The sequence below is a fragment of the Balaenoptera ricei genome, chromosome 15, assembly GCF_028023285.1.
Source record: "Balaenoptera ricei isolate mBalRic1 chromosome 15, mBalRic1.hap2, whole genome shotgun sequence".
NCBI classification, from domain to species: Eukaryota; Metazoa; Chordata; class Mammalia; order Artiodactyla; family Balaenopteridae; genus Balaenoptera; species Balaenoptera ricei.
In genome coordinates, this window is record NC_082653.1 from 87325016 (window position 1) to 87335444 (window position 10429).

Consider the following 10429-nt stretch of genomic DNA (forward strand, 5'->3'; position numbering starts at 1 on the left):
GATACTTGGTAACGTCGGTGATGCTGTAGTGTAGGCGCTCTTATACACGAGTGGAGGAAGTGGCCCCTAGAACCGCGTTTGGGGAGGGCAATTCAGTGTCACTAAAATCTTTTTAAAAAATTTTATTGAATAGATAGCTAGTGGGAAGCAGCCGCATAGCACAGGGAGATCAGCTCGGTGCTTTGTGTCCACCTAGAGGGGTGGGATAGGGAGGGTGGGAGGGAGACGCAAGAGGGAGGAGATATGGGGACATATGTATACGTATAGCTGATTCACTTTGTCATACAGCAGAAACTAACACACCATTGTAAAGCAATTATACTCCAATAAAGATGTTAAAAAAATTTTATTGGACTATAATTGATTTACAACGTTGTGTTAGTTTCAGGTGTACAGCAAAGTCAATCAGTTATATATAAACGTATATCCACTCTTTTTTTTAGATTCTTTTCCCATATAGGTCATTACAGAGTATTGAGAAGAGTTCCTTGTGCGCAGTATCACTAAAAATTTAAATGCACCTGTGCTTTAATCTCATGATGCCAAGCCAACCTGTTTTATAGGAACGCTAGCACAAATGCACAAAGAAGTAAGGAGAAACAAGCAGATGGTCTGGAGCAATGGTAATAGGAGAAAAAACAGGAAACCGTCCGATGGCTTCCAAGAACTTGGTTAAATAAATAATGACACAGTCACACTGTGGAAAACTATGCAGCTGTAGAAAGAATGAGTTTCGCCACGAACTGTGCAAGCATGGAAAAACCTCCAAGACAATCAATTTTAAAAGTCCAGTGAAAATCAAGTCACAGAATAATGCAAATAATATAGTTGCATTTAGGTCAAACCTTGTAGCTGAACGTGTATACGTATGTGTGTGTATACATACACAAATTCATAGAGAAAAGGCCATAAAGGAATAGACTACAGGGTTAACAAAGGTTCCTCTGTAGAGAGAACGTGGAGAGCTGGGAATGAGAAGAAACTTTAACTTCTCATTCTATGTTCTGTTTGAAAAACATTTTTTACAGTGTATTGCTGCATTGTGTGATTTCTTTAAAATGCAAGACACTCATGATGTTCAAAATCAATATATAAAAGGGTTGTGTTATGGAAAGAAAGGGTTTCATTGTAAGAGGGGTGGTTCTGCCTGCCCCCTACTCCTCTGATGCTTGACCCCATTTCACAGATGCAGGCGTTTCCTTGCCAGTGAGGAAACTGCAGCAGCTCCGAGGCCACCAAAGCAAAGCCAGTGCCTCCAATTTCTCAGCCTGGGCCCCGAAGGAGCCTGAAAACAGAGTTATTGTCTGCAGCCCCCAGGCCTCCACCTGAGCAAACGTCAGTCACTCCCCCACCCCCCATTTCTTCCTACCTGGTGTCTCCCATGGAGCTCTGGCCTCAGCCTGGAGCCAGCTGCCCCAGATCCAAAGGCTGCAGCCACCTCAGCCACGTGTCTGAGCCACGTGTCTGAGCCACGTTCCTGGTTGGCTGCCTCGTGGCTGGAAATCCACCTTCTCACTGTCAGGTTTGCTTTTGGAGGCCCCTGACAGCTCTGGGGGGCATCTTACCTTGTGGGAGGGGTGCTGAATTCAGGGGGTGCTGTGGGCTTCATTCACCTCTGTCCGGGGTCCTTAACCAAGAGTTCCACAGGTACAAGTCAGAAGGTCCAGAACCTGGTACCGGGTAATCTCCTGTATTTTATTTTACGTATTTCCACATTTTTCACAGCCCCTCCAGCTGTAAGACCCGGCCCTGCCGTTTAGCAGCTGTGGACCTGGATAATGTCCCATAACCTTCCAAGCTTCAGCTTCCTCATCTGTAAAATGGGGCTAGTGAGACCTGGCTGTGAGGAGTCGCTGTGAGGATTAATGCACAGTGTAAGGACTGTGATCAAGGAGCCTGGGGCAAGGGGGAGGGGGCACAGAAGAAGGATGATCTGACCCAGCCTAGGCATCCTGGAGGGCTTCTTGAAGGAGGGAGCAGAGAGTTGAGTTTTGAAGGCTGTCCAGTTACCACTGCTGTGTAATTTAAAAAACACCCCAACTTAGTGGCAGAAAAGAATCATTTCATTGTGTTCACAGATCTGTGGGCCATCTCCGCTCCGCAGTGTCTGGGACCTCACCTGGGGATACGTGAAGGCTGGGCTCTACGGCTGGGATCGGGATCATCTGGAGGTGTCTTCACTCACATGCCTGGCAGTCGGTGCTGGCTGTCGGCTGGGACCTTGCTGTCCTGTCAGCTGGAACACTGACCCAGGACCTCTCTGTGGTCTCTCTACATGGGCTAGTTGGGCTTCCCCATAGCACGGCAGCCGGGTCCCAAGAGAGAGCCTCCCAAGAGAACCAAGAGGGAGCTTTATCACCTTTGTCAACCTAGCCCCAGAAGTCACGTATGGTCACCTCTGCCGTGGTCATACACTCTCCCAGATTCAAGGGCATGGAACATAGACTCCACCTCTTGATGAAAGAAGTGTCATTGTAAGATCATGTGAAATGGGAGATATCGTTGCTGCCATTTTGGGGGGGAATAGAATCTGTCACAAAGGCCAGAGCAAACAGGAAGTGTATCCTCTAGACTAAGGGGAAGGGAACATGTTTCCAGGAACATGTTTCCTGGGTCAACTGGGACTGTCGTGCAGGTTGTGCACTGCACAAAGGCGCCCAACTGAGAGGGCAAGTGGGAGCTGACATCCACGCGGTCCTCCATTCAATGAGCTCTGTGTTCATGCACAAAGCTGCATCTGCTCAGAGGAAGGGCAGACTTTTCCTTTTCCAAGGGCATTGTCCACTTGCTAAGGTGAGCACCCACCGGGTTGTGTGCACCCAGAGGGGTACACTTTCTTAATACCCATAAGATAACCATATGGACCGGCCGGGGTCCTGGGGAAGGTGAGCAGGAGAACGAGAGGCTGGAATAAGGGGTGAGGAGAGACCCAGGCTGAGACCAGGGGCCGTGCTCCTCTGCCATCATCCCCCGACCCTTCCCCAAACACACACACCCAGAAAGTCATTTTCCATCTTATTTTGGCATCCTCTGGCCAGGATTCTAGTTTTGTTCTGGTCCCAAATCCGGTGCACCTCAAGTTCACGGAGGAGGTCCTGATGTCACCAATGGGTCAACATGAACATGGAGCAAACCTTCAACTCAGAAGAGAAGCAGGAGGCAGGACTTGGGCCAGACTCCAGGCTTCAGTGAGGACGCAGCCTCTCCTGGAGAAGAGAAGGAAAGAATCAGGACATAGATGTCCCTCCTTAGAAGGTTTGGAAGAGCATCCTTCAGGGGCCGAGGTGCTGAAGCAGGAGGCAAGGACTCCAAGTTGGATACAGCAAATGCCCCTTTGCTTAGCGTTTAATCTCTTTTTTTCCAATTTCCCTTTACGGAGATGGGGCTATTTTGAAGACTGCTCAGCGCTATAAAAATAAAGCCAGAAGTGCATATCTGGGCTTCCGGAGAGCCCGCGGTAGGAAATGTGGAAGGCGAAAGCTATTTATACAGTGAGGGAGCGTTTCAGCCAGAAACTTACAAGAGGTGTTTAGAATTAATTCAGCGCCTTGTCTGCTCCAAGGACATATGCTATGTGTCTAGAATGATGACACCTCCAACACCACATGTGTCTGTTTGATGTGGCCGCGAAGGATCGTGGAGCTTCCTGGCACACAGGCTCCGTGTGTTGGCGATGATCACACCTCCCCACGCCCAGGTGTCTAGAATCCTAGAGTCTTCGGAAATTAGTGGACGTATGGCGTGTGTCTCAGGTTTTGGCCCCAGACAAAGAAAATAAACGGTGTGTGCAGTCCTGGGTCAGGCAGGGGGTGACCTGCGCATCTTTGCTGTCTCAACTTCACATGATGTGGCGGGTTCCCAGCTCAGAGGGGGCGTCCCCAGGGTTTGCATCTGAACGTACTGGAGCCCACAGTGGGGCCACTGGAATCAGACCGGGGAATGGGCACCCAGCAGTTCCGTAACTGGCAGCTCTCGGCAGTTTTCACCGTCGAAACTAAAGGTGACTAAAGGCTAAAAAGGTAACTGGTACATCTGGTGACACAGACCTAGAGTATCTGAATTAGCCAGAGACTCAGCCACTGCCCACGGGTGGAAGCAGGGAGACAGATTCATGGCGACAGATGTGGGGTCACAGGCCAGACCTCGAACACTGCTCAGGAAGGAATTGGGAAAAGCAGTGATTGTCACCAACCAGGTGTGGACTCACTGTCCCCATGGTGCCTAGACACACTCAGAAGCCCCAAGACCCGTTCCTACTTTCCCCGTAAGAGCCAGAAACAAACTCACTTGTGCCCTCAAAGAGAAATATTTATTAAGCACCCATGCAGGAGTCATTCATACAAAAGAGACAGGAGATCCAAACTCCTGTCTTCACGGAGCTGACATTCTTATGGGGTGATGGGCATTATTAGTGACGTATTCGTCGGCTCTGGCTGCCATAACAAGAGACCACAGACTGGCGGCTTAAACAACAAACATTTATTTCTCACAGTTCTCACGGCTTGGAGTGCAAGATCAAGGTGGCATCAGGGTTGGTTTCTGATGAAGCCTCTCTTCCTGGCTTGCAGACGGCTACCTTCTTGCTGTGTCCTCTGGGTGCCCTTTCCTCTGGGCAAGGAAAGAGAGAGAGATTTGGCATCTCTTCCTCTTCTTATAAGGCCACCAGTCCTATTGGATCAGGGCCCCACCCTTACGACCTCATTTAACCTTAATTACCCCCTGAAAGGCCCCATCTCCAGATACAGTCACATTGGGGGTTAGGGCTTCAACATAAATTTTAGGGGGGACACAACCTAGTCCATAATAGGGGAAGAGAAACACACAAAAGAGTAAGTCCATTACATCGAATATTAGAAGGAAACTGCCATGAAGAAAAAGGAAGCAGGGGAGGGGAGCGGGGAGGGCAGGGTGTGTTTGCAAATTTAATGAAAGTGGTCATATGGGCCTGGCTGAGAAGCGACACCTAAATGGAACAAGCCACACAGCCTTGCAGAGACCAGGAGCGCAGGTGCAGAGCACAGGTGCATGTCAAGGAGCGGCAGGGAGGCCAGTTGGCAGGAGAGGTGGACACACGGGCAAGTCAAGTTCAGAGAAGACAGATGAGGTCAGACCAACTATGGGGGACAGGTCGTGTGTGCCTGCAGAGCCTGGGAGGACTTGGCTTTCAGTCCTGGCGACGAGGGACCTTTGGGGGAGGGGGTTCAGAGCAAAGCAGCAACATGACCTGACCTCCTCGGTGCCTGCCGTGTGGAGAATATTCTGTAACAGGGTAAAGCAACATTTAAAAAGAAAATTTTGAACTCAAAGAGTTCTTGCTGGAAAATCAGTCTTTGACTTTCCGATTTCATTTTGGACCCCGTAGAGAAAGCACAAAGTCATAGTCAGGGGACCCGGGTAGAAGCCCTCACTCTGTGATGTGGACACGCCACTTAAATTGCTCTACCTCAGTTTCCCCATCTGTCAAATGGGGACAGTCTGGCAGCCCTCCCCACCTCACTAGTAACCAGCATGAGCTGAGATTACAGAAATGCAGACATGCAAACCTGTGAAAGTAAAGATGCTCTTCAGCTCTTGGTGGGGGGGGGGGCGGGGGGGGGCAGGAGTGAAACCAACACTCCTTGCCCTTATGTTTCCTTGCTTGAGCCAAGACAGGGTGTGGTGTCAGAGCATCTGAAGTAACCCCGCATGAGGCTGTGTCTGGAACATGAGTTGAGCTGCAAGGAGAGTTGTCAAGCTAAACAGGGAAGGTCTCACAAGTAGGATGGCTTGCGTGGTGTTCTCTCTGTGGACTGTCCCCCTAAAGCACCCTAAACCCTCCCCCCAACCCCTGTGGCTAGCAACTTGCAAGAAATAGTTTTTTCTTTTTCACTTAACAATCACCAAATTCATCTTCAAATTGTGCAAATTGAAAATCAGCTCATGAACCAAGAATAATATTACCAACCAGAGAGTGCAAGAACTTAAAAACAAAAAAGTTAGTTTAAAAAAATTAGGTACTACTCACAGAAAGGAAAGATTTCATCAGTACAAGGCAGGGGGGCGCGGTTCAGGGAGAGGTCAGTCATCACCCTTCCTGATACCCATTCCTCCTCCCCAGAGGCAGAGGCTGTTACCAATGCTCACGTGTCCTTCCACAAGAGAGAGCCATACCTGTAACTCTGCCTTGAAATGCTTTTTATATGCACATGCATATATGTAATCCCTTTAATTCCAAAATCGACAGTGAATCATACTTCCTTTGGCACCTTGATTTTTTTCACTTAACAGTACGACTTGGATACTGTTTCAGTTCGGCACTTAAAGAACTTCCTCATTCATGGGCTTCCCTGATGGCGCAGTGGTTAAGAATCGGCCTGCCAACGCAGGGGACACAGGTTCAAGCCCTGGTCCAGGAAGATCTCACATGCCGCAGAGCAACTAAGGCGATGTGCCACAACTACTGAGCCTGCGCTCTAGAGCCCGCAAGCCACAACTGCTGAAGCCTGCATGCCACAACTACTGAAGCCCATGCACCTAGAGCCCATGCTCCACAACAAGAGAAGCCACCGCAATGAGAAGTCCACGCACTGCAACGAAGAGTAGCCCCTGCTCGCCGCAACTAGAGAAAGCCTGTGCGCAGCAACGAAGACCCAGTGCAGCCAAAAATGAATAAATAAATTAATTAATTTATTAAAAAAAAAAAGAACTTCCTCATTCTTTCTCGTTTCGTTTTGTACATTCTTTTTCATAGAGTGAAAGTACCATAATTTAGTCAAGCGGACTCCTATTGACTTGGGTTGTTTTCCATTTTTGGTTAATTTCTACAATGTTGGAAAGAATATGCTGTACAAATGCTCTGGTACCTATGTGAATACATCTGTGGGATAAATTCCTAGGAGAGGAAAAGCTGGGTCAGGAAGTAAGGGCTTTAGGCATTTGGATAGGTCTCCCCAAATCGCCTTCCTAAGAGTTTGTATCTATGCCACGACTCCGAGGGTATGAGAGCCATCATTCCCCAAATGGAAGTTGTATCCGTTCCCTGGAGCTGCTGAAAAAAAATGACTGTAAGCTGTGGCTTAAAACCATAGAAATGCATTCTCTCACAGTTCTGGGGGCCAGAAGTCCAGATTCAAGGTGTCTGCAGGATTGGTTCCTTCTGGAAGCCCAGGGAGAATTGTTCCATATCTCTTTCCTAGTTTCTGGTGGCTGCTGGCATTTCTAACATGCCGTAGCTTGTAGATGCATCACCCCAATCTCTGCTTCTGTCTTCACATGACCTCTCTCTCCTACGGGTCACGTGTCCAAATTTCCCTTGTCTTCTACGAACACCAACTGATGGATTAGAGCCCACTCTAATCCAGGATGACCGTGTCATAAACTGATTACATCTGCAAAGGCCCTATTTCCAAATAAGGTCTCATCCACAGGTACCAGGGGTTAAGACTTCAACGTACCTTTTGGGAGGACAATCTGCAACAGAGTTATGATGGAATGTTTCCATCTTGGACACTGCGAGAGACCCCCAGCAAGTTTTACAGCAAAGAGTCAAGTCAGTGGTGGAAATCCCAACAAGTCAGCAGCTCCGCCTAACCCTACTGGCTGCCTCTTCAGCGCCATTGACACCTGAAGTCCTCTGTCTGCCTTTAGCAGAGGCCTCCTGAAGCGCGTTCATGGGTGGGGTGGGGTAGAGAGGTGGGAGGGGTGGGGGGATGGGGAGTGCTGTCCTACGATGTTCCCACACATCTCCCAAACCTGGGACCGCTTGGGGAGGTTCGCCAATACTGATGCCTGATCCAGTGGAGTCACATTTAATTGGAGCTTAAATTCTAAAGTTCTGCAAAGTAAAAATGACATGTAGTCAAAGTTATGCTTGGAAAGGCCCCTTAGATGTTCAAAAGCCACTACCCAACTTTTGCTTGGCTTTGCGTTTGGCAATGCAGAATGGTCCACAGAGGCCAAGGTCTAGCTGGGAGCCCCTCTTGTGTCACCCCCTTATGCGTGACGGGGTGATGGGATGCTTCTTCTCTGTCCTCAGGGAAGGATGCTCCCGTCCAGGGAAGGCCTTGAACTCTGCCTCCGGAGAGGAAGTGCACTATACAGACTCCCTCTTCCCTTCGGCTGAGCTTTGAAGGGAAAAAATCTAAAAGCGCTTAGTGCCTGGAGCACAGGCTTAGCCAACAGGGGATCCCCATCTGCAGTCTGTCAGCAAGATGAATGTTCCGGAAGAGGACTGGTGACCCCCAGGGGCACAGAGGGTGCCTCTGACCCTCTCGGCAGTCCTGCTGCCCTCTTTCCACTTTCTGTCAATGGGACAAAGATTTTCTCTGGGGCCAGCGCCCTGGTGATTAGCCTGGGTCCCTCAGCCTTGCCGGCACCTTCACGTCAAGGGAAAGTGAGGGCCAGGGTTGTGGGAATCCTGCCCCATCCCACTCTGCTTGCTAATCCAGGAAGATGGCTGTGACTTGGGGAGTATAAAGGCAGGAAAAATGAGAGCCTCCCCGGGGCTCTGACAGAGGTGTAGAGAACCCCGCGTCTGATGGAAGAAATAGGTAATGGACTGAGGGAATTTGCTTTGGGAAAATCCCCCGTCCTCTCCATCCGATTATCCTGTCTCCAAACGAGAATCCTAAGTGTGTGACTCCATTTAAATGATATTTAAAGACGCGCCTTTGTGATGGAGGAGCGGGGTGGCCTCCCCAGCGCACGTCAGCTTACATGGAGCAAATGCAAACGTTGTGCACATTTCTTGATTTATTGACTTACTTCTCCCAGACAGTCTCCCACCCGGAACGGCACGGGGCTGGAAGCCGTGTGAAAATCTTCCAAACGCTGCTCAGAAAACAGGGGGTCATCCCCCGAACACGTTGCCTGCTCCAGAGAGACGACCAAAGAGAAAAGTCCTCCCACCGCAGAATGTATCGCTGCGGGTTCAAGGTTCCTCCCAAACACCAAACGCAATCAAGGCTCACAACCAGTGCCTGATAAATGTACCAAGGTGAGGAATTTGATTTGCCAGAGTTTCCCATAGGGAAGTTGTTTATTGATTTTCGTAAGGGGTTTTTTTTTTTTTTAAAGAAGGCTATTACTGCTTACAATTTTATTTCCTTTAATATTTCAAGAGAAACGTGATCCAATATTGGAATTATTTGTAATTAGTGTTATTTGATGGCTTGTTTCTGCCAACATGACCCTATACTGAACAGAGCCTTGTGGGGCGGGTTACTTGAGTTACATTTTGTGGGTCACATAGGGATTCTGGTAAAAATGTGTCGTACTCAGTGTGGACCTGGGCAAAGAGAGTGTTTTCACCTCCTGGCTTCTGGACTTGTGAGGTCTGGAATTAAAGGCCCATCTGATTCGAGCCATTCTGGTTCTTGGAAGACAACTGCAAATTCAGAGAGGCATTACAGAGAGGACCCTAAAAAAGAAACCATGCTTTCTGGGAAAATGCACATTGGGGGCAAGATATTTCACGTGGAGAGTCTGAGAGTAATAGGTGAGCTCACTGAAATTGCAGAAGCTTTAAAAACCTCTTCTGGGAAACTCTGAAGGTTTAAATTTGAAATTGGATTCACATCCTCCACCTCCTAATGTCCAAAGACACTGAGAGTTTTTTGTTTTGTTTTTAAAATCAGAGTCCTTTTCAGACACTGAGGAAAGATCATCATCAGATTAGCTAAAAATTGCTGTTCAAATTTTAAAATAATTTAAAAATTGTCTTCCAGGCATCTCTTCCTTCGACCAGTTATAAACTTATGGAATTCCAAATGTTTGAGTGAATAAAGGAATGAGGAATTGTCTTCTCATTCCACAGGACCTGACACTAGAAGGTTCATAGTAAATATCTGCAGACCCCCTGAACCGCTGGCTGGTGGTGGCCCAGTGCAGAACCGGCCAGATGGAGGAAATCACTGAGTCCTGCTCTCAGAGAACTGGCAATCCGGTGACTGGAAAAAGAAAGAGAGGGTGAGGAAGGAAGGGACGGAGCTGACCAGGCAGACCCACGCTCTGGTGGGGAGCCCCCAAGTCCTATTTCGTGCCTGCCTCTCTGCCACTCACCCACCACCGGCCCCTCACTGTGTCCCTGCCCCTCACTGTATCCCTGCCCCTCTCTGTGTCCCTGCCCCTCACTGTGTCCCTGCCCCTCACTGTGGGACTCTGAAGTTCCTGGCATCAAAGCGGGGGAGACTATTCCCCCACATCCTGTCCATGGGTTCACCCGTGGCACCTGCTTTGCCCAATAGAACGAGGAGTGTATGAGGCTTCCTTCCCAGCCAGCTCCCAGCCTGGGGCTCGAGTGTTTGCACGTTTGCGTTTGTCCTTTTATCCTTGTGCCAGCGTCATGAGAGCACGGGCCTAGCTAGCCTGCTGTCTCCAGAGGAGAATGAGAGACCTGTGGGTTACAGCCAACCTGGCCAAGCCCAGTCTGGGTCATCCAATCCTCGGCTGA